The sequence below is a fragment of the Ovis aries genome, chromosome 23 (genome assembly GCF_016772045.2).
Source record: "Ovis aries strain OAR_USU_Benz2616 breed Rambouillet chromosome 23, ARS-UI_Ramb_v3.0, whole genome shotgun sequence".
Taxonomy (NCBI): Eukaryota; Metazoa; Chordata; class Mammalia; order Artiodactyla; family Bovidae; genus Ovis; species Ovis aries.
The window spans coordinates 26,191,857-26,205,754 of NC_056076.1; the positions used below are offsets into that span (position 1 = coordinate 26,191,857).

At 39.3% G+C, this 13,898-nt stretch overlaps 1 protein-coding gene across 1 annotated transcript in view; it reads left to right on the plus strand.

The window, feature by feature from the left end:
• The window catches only part of DSC1 (desmocollin 1), a 357,493-nt gene that overhangs the window by 197,884 nt on the left and 145,711 nt on the right, over nt 1-13,898 (plus strand). Inside the window, exon 4 of the mRNA XM_004020454.6 lies at nt 3,968-4,067. The gene's annotated coding sequence lies outside the window, so the exon portion shown is untranslated. The remainder of the gene's footprint in view (nt 1-3,967; nt 4,068-13,898) is intronic.

A 13,898-nucleotide genomic window follows, 5' to 3' on the forward strand; every position in this document is an offset into this window, starting at 1 on the left:
TGCAGTCCATGGGGTCGCAAAGAGTTGGATGTGACTGAGTGGCTGAACTGAACTGAACTGAACTGACTGATCATGACAATCAGGATGATGGATAAAGATAGCCCTCAGGCATTCCTAGAATTAAAGGAAGCAAAAGAGTCATATTACCTTCACAGTTATAAAAAGAATGGAAAATTTAGCCAATAACTGATTAAATTATTACTGATAAAATAGCAAAAATTTTTCATTATTGTTTTCATCCTGTTAATGATAGAAGTTGGAATTGTTCAGTTTTCCCAGGTTTATGATGTTAAGATTGCCTGGTCATTAGCACATAGTTATCGTTTTTTAGAGGTAGGTTTTTTAGTTGTTATTTGATTGAAATGATAGCATTAATGTAAATGTTTACCCCTTTTATTTAAAAGAATAATAGAAAGATACACTGGTAAATTACTATTTTTGTATTTTATTCATAATATTGATCTGCCCCTTGATTTAGAAATGTAATTTACTAAAACTGCTTTATATTTAACTAGAAACACTATATTAATTTTTAACGTCAGTTTATTCCATTATGAATTTCATCTCAGAAAGAGTAAGATTATTGTAAAGTAAGTGGATGGAACCAAAATCACATTGATAATAACCTACAAAAAACCTTTCAATTATCCATCAACAGCAATATACTTTGTTTTGTTAACATAGCCCTACATAGTGACATAAAGTTACACATGGCTAACGTAGGAGGATAGGGCACTTGTCCCAGAGTGTGGCAGGCAGCCTGGTTTCAAATCCTAGTCTGTTAATTTTCAATCCCTGTGACCCTGAAAGGTTATTTCACCTTTCTGTGCCTGTTTCCTTATTGCTAAAGTAAGTATAATATCAGTATCTGCCTCATAGTGTTAGAAGAATTTCATGATTTAATATATGTGCCAAGCATAGAACAAGTACTGAATAAGTGTCAATTATTATCATTATAACACAGAAATGTACAGAATATAATAAACATTATGCACGTACCATGTAAGTTTCCAGTTTTTTAAAATGTGTGATTGAATTGATGTAAATTACTGGCTCCAAATACGAAAAGGAGTACGTCAAGACTGTATATTGTCACCCTGCTTATTTAACTTATATGCAGAGTACATCATGAGAAACGCTGGGCTGGAAGAAGCACAAGCTGGAATCAAGATTGCCGGGAGAAATATCAATAACCTCAGATATGCAGATGACACCACCCTTATGGCAGAAAGTGAAGAGGAACTAAAAGCCTCTTGATGAAAGTGAAAGAAGAGAGTTAAAAAGTTGGCTTAAAGCTCAACATTCAGAAAACGAAGATCATGGCATCTGGTCCCATCACGTCATGGCAAATAGATGGGGAAACAGTGGAAACAGTGGCTGACTTTATTTTGGGGGGCTCCAAAATCACTGCAGATGGTGACTGCAGCCATGAAATTCAAAGACACTTACTCCTTGGAAGGAAAGTTATGACCAACCTAGATAGCATATTCAAAAGCAGAGACATTACTTTGTCAACAAAGGTTTGTCTAGTCAAGGCTATGGTTTTTCAGTGGTCATGTATGGATGTGAGAGTTGAACTGTGAAGAAAGCTGAGCACCGAAGAATTGATGCTTTTGAACTGTGGTGTTGGGGAAGACTTGAGTCCCTTGGATTGCAAGGAGATCCAACCAGTCCATTTTAAAGGAGATCAGTCCTGGGTGTTCTTTGGAAGGACTGATGCTAAAGCTGAAACTCCAGTACTTTGGCCACCTCATGTGCAGAGTTGACTCATTGGAAAAGACTCTGATGCTGGGAGGGGTTGGGGGCAGGAAGAGAAGGGGATGACAGAGGATGAGATGGCTGGATGGCATCACCGACTCAATGGATGTGAGTTTGAGTGAACTTCTAGAGTTGGTAATGGACAGAGAGGCCTGGTGTGCTGCAATTCATGGGGTCACAAAGGGCCGGACACGAGCGAGCGACTGAACTGAACTGAACTGAACTGAATCCTATGCTTGATGATGTACTTGGTATATTCTATTCTTTCCTTTGGTGTGTTGTATTAATTTATAAATTCTTCAGTATATGTGTATGTACTGGATATGGATGTGAGAGCTAGACTGTAAAGAAGGCTGAGCGCTGAAGAACTGATGCTTTCAAACTGTGGTGCTGGAGAAGACTCTTGAGAGTCCCTTGGACAGCAAAGAGATCAAATCAGTCAATCCTAAAGGAAATCAACCCTGAATATTCACTGGAAGGACTGATGCTAAAGCTCTAAAATTTTGCTGGCTGATGCAAAGAGCCGACTCATTGGAAAAGACCCTTCTGCTGGGAAAGATTGAAAGTAGGAGGAGAAAAAGGTGACAGAGGATGAGATGGTTAGATAGCATCACCAACTCGATAGATGTGAATGTGAGAGAACTCCAGGAGATAGTGAGGGACAGCGGAGCCTGGCAGGCTTCAGTCCTGGGGTCACAAAGAGTCGGACAGGACTTAACAACTGAACAACTGGATCAGTATATAAACTATTTTCTTGTGATGAGTTATGGTTTTAAAAAAATGAAAGTGACTGTCTAGAGCATCTGTATTCCTCCTCAGCTGCCTCCTCAAAGTTACCTGGGTGCTGTCTCAGTGGTTTTTGCTTTTTTTTTTTTTCTCCTTTAGTGAACAATGAGCAGTAAAACTGGCTCTCAGGATGGGCAGTCTAAGTAGCTTGGGAGAGCAGGAGATTGCCTCTGGGTGTAGACTGGGCGGGGGACCGGGGCGGTGGGTGGAAAAGGATAGTGGGAGGAGGAGAAGCCCAGAGCATGCAGCAACCTGTGCTCTGACTCCGGGTTGGGCAGCAGGCGGGGTGGAGAGGCTCTGCTGAGATTAGGCGTGTTGGGTCCTTGAAAAGAGGCAGGTTGAGAAAAGGGAGAGGGAAAAAGTTAAGTAGGCTAGTGTTTGCATGGCGTGAGATGCAGTTCTGAGGAGGTTAGCACTCTTGAAAACTTGCTGCGAAAAGATGGATGGATGGGGGAAGGGTGAAAGGAGGAAAGAAGTTGGAAGAGATAAGGAAAGATTGGAGTCACTTGAATAAGAATCTTGACACGCCTGACTCCTTCTGACTCAGGATGATGTGGTTCAGGCACTGCTTGAAAGCCAATTAAGAGCTCATTGAACTAATTTGGCCTAGATGCAGTATATAAGGACAAAAAGCTGTTGCTGCATTCATAAAATCTCAAATTTGGTTTCTGTAGCTGGTGAGGAACTTTTGTCCGATGGTAGAGTTCATAGTGAACTGAAGAAACACTAAGGACAATGATGTGCTTTTCAGAGCAGGGACTTTTCAGGGACTTTCCTAAGGAGATTGTGAACCGCCCAAGAAACTTGCCCAAGGTTATGGTTGTGCTAAAAATGATAAACAAAATGGTAGAGAGGCAATAAAGGACAGGCTATGGGGGAAAGAGGGGAAAAATAGATCTGGTCCTTTTAATTGAAATTGATCTTTCATCAGACAGGGCACCCATCTGCTGATACACACCCACCCCTCAGTTGCAAACAAACCACTCTTTGAACCTGAGATTTCTTGGAGGATTTCCTCAAAGTGTTCCTGAGCTGATCTGGTGATGCCAAGTAGACCACTTCCCTTGCCCAGTCAATGCCCCCTGTCCCACTGAAGAGAGTTGGATCCCATGATACAGTAGTCTTGGTGAGAGGAAAATAAGAATGTCATCCTCTTTTGTAATGGTGAACGTGTTAGTTGCTCAGTCATGTTCAACTATTTGTGACCCCATGGACTGTAGCCTGCCAGGCTCCTCTGTCCATGGGATTTCCAGGCAAGAGCACTGGAGTGGGCAGGGTTCCTTCTCCAGGGGATCTTCTTGACTCAGGGATCCAACCTGGGTCTCCTGCATTGCAGGCAGATTCTTTACCCCCTGAGCCACGAGGGAAACCCTTTATTATGGAGGGACATCAAATTAATGATGCATTATCATATCTTTCAAAGGTGAAGGTTTTTGTACCACGGTCTCCCGAAGTGTCTGGAGAGGCAATGGCACCCCACTCCAGTACTCTTGCCTGGGAAATCCCATGGATGGAGCAGCCAGGTAGGCTACAGTCCATGGGGTCATGAAGAGTCAGACATGACTGACGTGACTTAGCAGCAGCAGCAGCAGCTCTGCAAGTCTCAGGCATGGGCACGGCAGGAGCCCATACCATCCTGTTCTCAAGTGTGCTTCTCTCTCCCAGGACAAGGCTTTGCTCCTGGGCCATGCCATGCTGGTCCCTTTCCAGTACTTGAGACCTCTACCTCCTCTCCTGACCTCATACTTATTATCACTGTATCTTTTGTAAATGACTCCATTCGATTATTTTTCAAACACGTTTCAAAAGATGCTGTTGTTTATTGATAAGTTGTCTCCAACTCTTTGTCACCCTGCGAACTGCAGTGGACCAGGCTTCCCTGTCTTTCACTATCTCCTGGAGTTTGCTCAGACTCATGTCCATTGAGTCAGTGATGCTATTTAAACATCTCATCCTCTGCCACCCCCTTCTCCTTTTACCTTCAAAAGATGCTAAAAGGAAATAAAAGATTTGCTTTCATTTTAGAGCTTTTAAAGCATTTTTTTTCATAGAAAGCTCTTTTAGCATTTGGTAGCTTCAGTGAATAAATATATAACTATATGTATCTCTCTCCTTTTGTGGCTCTTCCTCACAGACAGTGGCTGCTGACATGCAGAGGCACGAACTGAAGTGCAAGTAAAGGTCCCTTTCTCTCACCCAGTTGTGTGTCTCTATGTGTGTATAGGCTCATCAGAAATTTAGACATGCATGAGGGACTGATGAGCTACCTAGGAGAGGTTCTCACCCATGGAGAGAGACAGGAGGACAAGTTTGGTCTAGGAAACAAAGCACTGACTGTCAGAGAAGCAGCAGCAATCATGAATACACCATGTTGTTCATACATCGATCTGTCTCTTGACATACTGATGCATACTCGATTCTGTTGGAAAAGGAGGGGTTGAATGTAAAACTGAAATGATATCTTCACTAAAACCTATTGCTGGCAACCTAAAACATGGCTCCCAGTAGGAAAGAAGAGTGTGACGCGTCTTCTTTACAGAACCCACTGTAGACTGTACAGTTTGAGGATTCCAGGAGGAGACCGTGGCACACGGCAGACGGTGATGATCGTAATGGAAAAGTGGCTTATCTCTGGAGCAGACAACTTGAGGGGGCCAGTGAGGAGAGGGAGAAAATGGTAGATGTCGTGTAATGTTCAGTTGAGCACTTTCAGGAGCATGCAGGAGACATCCTGGGAATTCTGGGTGTTCTAGGCATATCTGGGGTACAGGATAAATTTCACAGGGAAAGGAGGTCCTCTCATAATAGCTGGAAACAAGAACCAGCTGGACAATAGGTATACCAAAGATCTGTGTGCAGGGGTGTTCAGGTCTTTTAGTCTGTTAGATAAGTCATAAATTAATTGAATGGGTTCAGATATCCCCTGTGGGTCAATAAATACCATATGTACATCTCCTGTAAGGAAGAACAGTGTAACAGAGGAAGTGCTAAAAACTGCACCAGAAACCTTCTGGGTTGTGCTGTGGTCCCATTCTGAGGAAAATGAGTCGAGACTGACAACTTGGAATCTTACCATTAGCATGATATAACACCCAATGAACTACCTACACAGGCCCCATAGGTTTGCTTACATGAAGTTGTATTTCTCTAAACCAGTGAGGGGGGCAGGTTACTGGCTAGAAGAGTTTTCTTCACTTGCTATCTCAAGTCTAAATATCTGACCAAAATCTTCCTCTCTTCTCTCATCACTTCCAAAGATCCCCTAGAGAAGGGAATGGCTACCCACTCCAGTATTCTTGCCTGGAGAATTCCATGGAGAAAGGAGCCTGGCGGGCTTCAGTCCATATAATGTCTGAAGAGCCAGACATGACTAACATGCGCTCCACTGGACTAAGTAACCTTTCTCCAGTTGCTGAGCCTTTTCATTCCTCTACGACTGTGCTCATGTGGTTTCATTCTGTTGTGTTGACTTTCCCCCAACCCTCGCCTCATTTCTCAGCCTGACAAATTCTTTATTAATCTTTAAAATACATCTCAAAAGGCTTCTCTTCTTTGCAGTATTCCCTGACATTCTAGAAAGAACTACAGTTTCAGTGTAATTTTTTATTCTACTATAGCCATAACTTGGGCCTTGGTTACAGTATTTTACCCACAGTAGAACTACTGTAAAAATTGTGGTCTGTCCTCTCAAACCCTGTCACTGCTTTATTAACTAAGTTTATGGAATATTCAATATCCTCTGTTGGCATTTCATCAATCTTCACAGCATCTTCACAAGGAGTAGATCTCATCTCAGGGAATCGCTTTCTTTGCTCATCCATAAGAAACAAATTTTTCATCAAAGTTTTATCACCAGATCACAACAATTCAATCACACTTTCAGGCACCACTTCTCATTCTCACCACATCTACATTTACTTCCTCCATTGAAGTCTTGAAACTCTCAAAGTCATTCATAAGAGTTGGAATTAATTTCTTCCAGTTTCTTGTTAATGTTGATATTTTGACCTCATCCCATTGGCGCTAGTGGTAAAGAACTTGCCTGCCAATGCAGGAGACATAAGAGCCTTGGGTTCAATCCCTGGTCAGGAAATCCCTTGGAGACAGAAAAGGCAAAAGAAGTTGGCCTCCAGCTGCTATCTCTGAGAAGATCTCTTGTAAAATATTAACAGGGAAAACTAACATGTTACTTTAGCCATGTAAACAGAAATTTATAGTCAAATTCTGCTGCCAAGGCATCATACTCTATAATACATGAAAAGACCAAGAATATGAAGATAAAACGCTCTATCAACCTCCCATGCCTCTACCACACCTGCCCACCAAATAAAAAAAAAAAGAATGTTTTTTAAAACGTTGATAGATAATGATAGCAAGGTGGCATCAAGGTAAACATGATAGGTTCAAGGCTGCATTTTCTTAGCTGTTATTAACTCTGAAACTTGGTCACATTCAGTTCTTTAACATGAGTTACCCTCAAATAGCAAATGAATTCCTCGTATATCTTCCAGAATACTCTAGCCGTTTCTCATTGGCAACAAGAAAAGCCACAGGAAAGGGTCGTGTGTCCTTTTGAAGCACAAATGGTACTAATGCGGAATGATGTATGAAGCTGGTAGATAATTACTCTAGATTCTATTGTATGTAAAACCATAGGGTTCTATAGTCTAGCTGAAAGAATCCATAGGGAGGTCAGGGATATATTTTACTAGAGAACAAATAGTCTGCCATTAAAATCATATGGTTATCAGAAGCCAGGTATACTTGTCATTGAATAAAGAGCTCAGGTTTATTGTTTTTTCTTCTGGGACAAATTTGTCTCTAGTTCTTGGTATAATATCAGAAATACAGTAGGAATTCTGTGATAAATATGGAAGAATACTTGGCAAATTTCATTGTGAATATTCTTCTACTCTCAGACTACAGACATTATTGAAGTGCTAAATTTCATTTGGATACATGACATGTAAACTTCTAAGAATATGGAGAAAATCTAGAGGAGAATCATAAAAAATTATTCATGTTGGAAAGTAGGCCTAATGTGATCAACCATATGTATTCAGTCTAGAAAGCTAGAGCTTGAGAAAGGGGAGTTATTTTCATATCTATTCATTCAGCAAACCCTCAGTTCCTGCCATCTGCTAGGCACTATTTTAGGCATTTGGAATAAACAGACAAAGGAGTAAACAAACAAACAGTCCAAAAACTCCCTGAGTTATTGAAATTTATAGTCTAGTGGGTGAGAAGATAAGTATAATAAAATAATAAATAAACTGTATACATAAGAAAGTGATAAGTGCATGGAAAAGAGTAATTTCCACGCAGGGAAAGAGTAATTTAAGAGTGGGGATGTGCCAGTGTTAAATAGATGATCAGGATAAATGTACTGAACACATGATTTTTGAGTCCAACTTTGAGGTAGAAAGAGTTGTCCATGCAGATATCTGCAGGAGGAACATCTTAGGTGAAGGAAATACACAGGCAAATATCTTAAAGCAGAAATTCCTTACATAGATTTGAGGGGAAGGAGATAGTGCACAGGACAGATGATGTGGGGCCACCTTAAAGGCATCATGAGTAATTTAACTTTTATTCTGTTACATGAAAAAAATATTGCAGGGTTGTAAACAGTGGTGATGGGATTTGACTTTCATTTTCAAAGGACTCCTTATATTGCAATATGGAATATAGACTTTAGAGAGAGAGAAGAGCACAGACATTCCATCTAGGAGGATATTCCAGAAACCCAGGTGAAGGATCTTGTGTGCTAGTATTAGTATTGGTGCAATGGAGGTGGAGTGGAAAAGGTCAGTCTTCATGCCAATCCCAGAAAAGGTAATGCCAAAGAATGTTCAAACTACCATACGATTGCGTTCATTTCACATGCTAGTAAGGTTATCCTTCAAGCTAGGCTTCAGCAGTATGTGAACCAGAACTTCCACATATAGAAGCTCGGTTTAGAAAAGGCAGAGGGATCAGAGCTCAAATTGCCAACATTCATAGGATCATGGTGAAAGCAAGGGAATTCCAGAAAAACATCTACTTCTGCTTCATTGACTAAAGCCTTTGACTGTGTGGATCACATCAAACTGTGGAAAAGTCTTAAAGAGATGGGAATACCAGACTAGCTTACCTGCCTCCTGAGAAAACTGTATGCAGGTCAAGAACAACAGTTAGAACCGTGCATGGCACAATAGACTGTTCAAAGTTGGGAAAGGAGTATGTCAAGGCTGTATATTGTCACCCTGCTTGTTTTACTTATATACAAAGTACATCATGTGAAATGCCAGGCTGGATGACTCACAAGCTGGAATCAAGATTGCCAGGGAGAAATATCAACAGCCTCAGATATACAGATAATACCACTTTAATGGCAGAAAGTGAAGAGGAACTAAAGAACCTCTTGATGAGGGTGAAAGAGGAGAGTGAAAAAGCTGGCTTGAAACTCAGCATTCAAAAAATTAAGATCAAGGCATCTGGTCCCATCACTTCATGTCAAATAGAAGGGGAGAAAGTGATAACAGTGACAGACTTTATTTTCTTGGATTCCAAGGCTTTCCAGGTGGGGCAAGTGGTAAAGAATCTGCTTGCTAATGCAGAAGACACAAAAGACATGTTTGATACTTGGGTTCGGAGGATCCCCTGGAGTAGGAAATAGCACCACCACTCCAGTATCTTGCCTGGAAGATTTCATAGAGGAGCCTGGTGGGCTATAGTCATGGGGTCGCAAAGAGTCAGATATGACTGAGTATGCATTACAAAATATATATATTAAAAAAACTGCAGATGGTGACTGCAACATTGAAATTTAAGAAACCCTTGCTCCTTGGAAGGAAAGCTGTGACAAACCTAGACAAGTGTATTAAAAAGCAGAGACATTAGCTTGCCAACAAAGATCTGTATAGTCAAAGCTATGGTTTTTCCATTAGTCATGTATGGATGTGAGAGTTGGATCATAAAGAAGATTGAGCGCTGAAGAATTGATGCTTTCCTGTTGTGGTGTTGGAGAACACTCTTGCGAGTCCCTTGGCCTGCAAGGAGATCAAACCAGTCAGTCCTAAAGGAAATCAACTCTGAATATTCATTGGAAGGACTGATGCTGAAGCTGAAACTCCAATACTTTGGCTGCCTGATGCAAAGAGCTGACTTATTGGACAAGACACTGATGCTGGGAAAGATTGAAGGCACAAGCGTGTGTGTGCGTGTGTGGGCACACGTGTGCACACACGCGCGTGCATGCACACACACATGCACACATTCAAATGTAAGCTCAGAAGAAAAAGATTAGAGAGCCTTTTATATTGTAATTTAGTAAGCATTTGGAAAAGGAGGATATTAATATTCAAGAATGAATACACAGAAAGTGCTTAGTAAATTGTCAATTGTTTTTAGAATAGAGGATAATAGATGAAAAAAGAAAGAAACGAAGAGAAATTTGGGCACAGAATTTATTGAGATGATTAATTCAGTTAGATAGCACCATTTATACAGCCTTGAATTGGGGATATTAGAGTAGACTGTTTATGTGTCTGTCTTTTTAATAAAGAATTTACTATAAAAGGACATTTTATAGGTCTTCCCTTGTGTCCCAGCTGGTAAAGAATCTGCCTGCAATACACAAGCCCTGGGTTTGATCCCTAGGTTGGAAAGTTCCCCTGGAGAAGGGAAAGGCTACCCACTCCAGTATTCTGGCCTGGAGAATTCCATGGACTACAGTCTGTGGGGTCACAAAGAATCGGACATGACTGAACTGAACTGAACAACTTTCACTTCATAAAAAGACATTATATAAGGGAAGAAAGGGAATATGGTTAAGGAAAATGGAAAGATCTACTCTAATGGAAAGATCTATTCAGTTTTGAACAGGGTGTAGATTGTGACACCTGGAAATAGGCAAGCTTGTACTTAATGGATTCTGTGAAAAGTAAAATGGGAGAACCTACTTCATCTAATTGAGATCTTGGCATAGTCAAAGGTAATGAAACCTAGGTTTCTTAGCTGATTAAAGTTATAAAATGGGGGCATTTTCAGAAATAAGGTGTCAGACAAGTTCTTTTAATTTTTCCTACTGGAGGTTAGTCAGTCAGTCAGTTAGTTCAGTCGCTCAGTCGTGTCTGACTCTTTGCGACCCCATGAACCACAGCACGCCAGGCCTCCCTGTCCATCACCAACTCCCAGAGTCCACCCAAACCCATGTCCATTAAGTCGGTGATGCTGTCCAACCATCTCATCCTCTGTTGTCCCCTTCTTCTCCAGCCCTCAATCTTTCCCGGCATCAGGGTCTTTTCAAATGAGTCAGCTCTTCGCAACTGGTGAATAATACGACAAGATCTGTGGTTTAGAATTTTGCCCCTCTTCCAAACTCAAGAACAATACAAATGGCATAGTAATGCAATGTTTATATATTTTAAGTCAAAAGTGCCTTAACGTGAAAGGAAGTCGTTCATTTTCTGGGTCAAAAGTAAAGTCTATGACCATGTGAAAGACACAAACATTTTCAAACTTCTGTTATTATTTCTACATCCATATACATTATTAATTCTGTTTAGCCCTTTTCACTTACAGTGGCATTCATCTCAAATCTTGCCTCTAAAATTGTACTCTCATAAGCTGTATGGCAAAAGCCCATCCAAATCTGCCATCACTACCACTTTCAAAAGCGCTCGTCAACCCTCAAGTGGAGTGCTTTGCCAGTTACCAGTGCAGAAGCCACTCCCGAGATGAGTGGATTGTCTGATTCATCAGAGAAAGGGCGTGTGTGTGTGTGTGTGTGTGCATGTGTGTGTGAGTGATACTTCTGAAGGTGGGTTTGAAGAGGAATCGGAGACTTTAAAACCTCACCGTATGCCCTCATCATTCTGTAGAAACCTCTCCATCTTTCTTTAGAATATCAACTCAGCTCATGAGGATTTTTCTTTTTTCTTCTTCATAAGCACACAATCTGTGTTGTTCTAAATCAAAGCAATTCCTGATAGAGAAAGCTTGGACCAGGCCTCTCTGGAGAGCTTAGATATTTTTCCCAGGTCAAACAAGACAAAAATTAATCCTGAGCTTTTATATTCAGAAGGGTAAGAAACTGTTTTGTGCTTTAATGGTGTCAGGGTTCTTTTTTTAGAGTATGGCTTAAGTACATTCACCTTCTAAAAAGGAACTAACTCAAAGACATGCTCATTTATAACATCATGAAAGATGATAATATTAAAGAAGATGTTCTTTTGGAATGGTAGAGATGAAGGACTTAAAAAACAGATTAAGAAAAGAATTATAACTTGTTTTTTAAGAAAACTTTTATGCTGTGTAAAATATGTGTTATTTGGGATTTTAAAAACTTGGTAATAAAGGTTGTAAATTTCAGAATTTAATTTCTAAAGAAAAAAACAACAGCAGTACATATTCTTCTATGTGAAAGCTACTTTGTTGGCTTAATCTACAAACAGATCTTCATTAAGAAAAATACACACACACCAAGTGAAAACTGCTTATTCAGTGACGCTGCTCACCAAAGGAATTATTCTTTGACTCTGTTTTTAGTTGGGTGTGGGAAGGTAATTTTCCCTCTTGGCTGCAAGCTTGGAGAGGGGCCAAAGTGAACACCCATGTGAACACAAAATAATTAGGAAAGATTCACTCTGAATCAGTATGTTCCCATGAACAAGCTGGGATTTTTAAATCTGCTCTGATTGAAACTGCTTAAAATATAGACTTTGGAGTGGGTAAGAAGTGATAAGAGGAAAAAAAACTAAATCAGGAACAGCTAAATATTTGTTCTAAGATAATTAGGATGGATCAAAATGAACATTCAGAAGAAATAATTAGAGCCTTTGTTACTTTTCTTATTAATCATCATTTTAAAAGAACAAGAAAAAATTAGTATTATAATCTCTGTCTCACAAATTTCATTTTGTGAAAGCATAGATAAAAAATTCTAGAAAGTTAGATATTCTCAATACTTAGAATAAATAGTTCTTTTTTTCCTAAAGAAAGAATCTTATTTCAGTTTTCTATTAGTAGACTATGCAAAGTCAAGTTAATACCCACTTGAGGTATTTTCTTTAAGAAATTAAAAATAACTTATTAGAGAACATAACTTTGTTTTTCAACTTTTATAGTTAAAGAATTTTATGGGATTGTTAGAGTATATAATAACATTGTTATATAAAATATTTGTTTGAAAGACGGGACCAACAAAAATTGTTATAGATAGTTGCCTAAAATGTACATGGTATACTCGTCTTCAGTGTTATGAGTAAGAAGTCAAATTGTACCCATCAAGCTTGTTGGTAACACTTCAAATAGCTTTGGGGGGGGGAAAGGCACAACCCAAGCATCATTATTTAATTCATAAGTGCAATTAGTTACAAGGGCTTTACCCACAATTCTTTAAAGTCTTAGTGTATTATTCCAACTAATAACAGCAGAGGTCAATGCTGAAAAGTTGATCTAGTAATAGTATAATTCTGAGAGCTACTTTTCTTGTAATAACAATTCCTTGCTCTGATCATGAAAATACGTAGTGTGCACATATATTGAGAACAAAACCTCATAGGATTTTTTCTTTTTGAGAAAAATTTTACTGGCCAAACTTATTTTCAAAATTTTGTATCTCTGTACTTTATACATCTATCACCTAGATTTTTGTGACTCAGTGGGGCTGGGCTTTCCTAAGCACCAAATGTGCTATGAGGGAGTAACACCATTAAGTGAAGAGCATCTAATCTGATATCAATCCGTGTGAAACCAAACAGTCACGAAAAGATGCAATTTTCAATTAGTTGTTTTAATTTATGATTGATTTAAATGTACCAGTATGAATCAAATGCATTTATGTGTGCATATATATGTGGGTAAGCTATTTACAGCTATGTTATGTATACATTTTTATGTGTAGAAAATGAAAATACACATTGATTAGCCCTTTTGAGGCTTTTGAACAACTTTCTTCTTCCTGCTTTCCACTGATTTGAGAATTTAGATAATTCATATGAGGTATGTACACAATCACACCCATAGTATGTACATCCTAATCACACAACACAGAGGTATTGTGTTGTGTGAAATAAAGAAAATACCTCAAGATTCCTCAAGGAGTACAGTTTATGTTGACCCCATCTTTCAAGCAAATATTGTATACAGTAAACTTATTACATACTCTAGTATTCCCATAAATTCTTTGACCGTAAAAGTTGAAAAAGAAAGTTATATTCTCTAATAAGTTATTTTTAATTTCTTACATTTATGTTAAAGTAGAACATCTATGTTCTACTTTATTAGAACATAGTTGTAGTTGGACTTCCAGAGTGACTTTATGGTGCTATATGATAATCTCCAGTGGAGAAAACATGGGGTTCTAAATT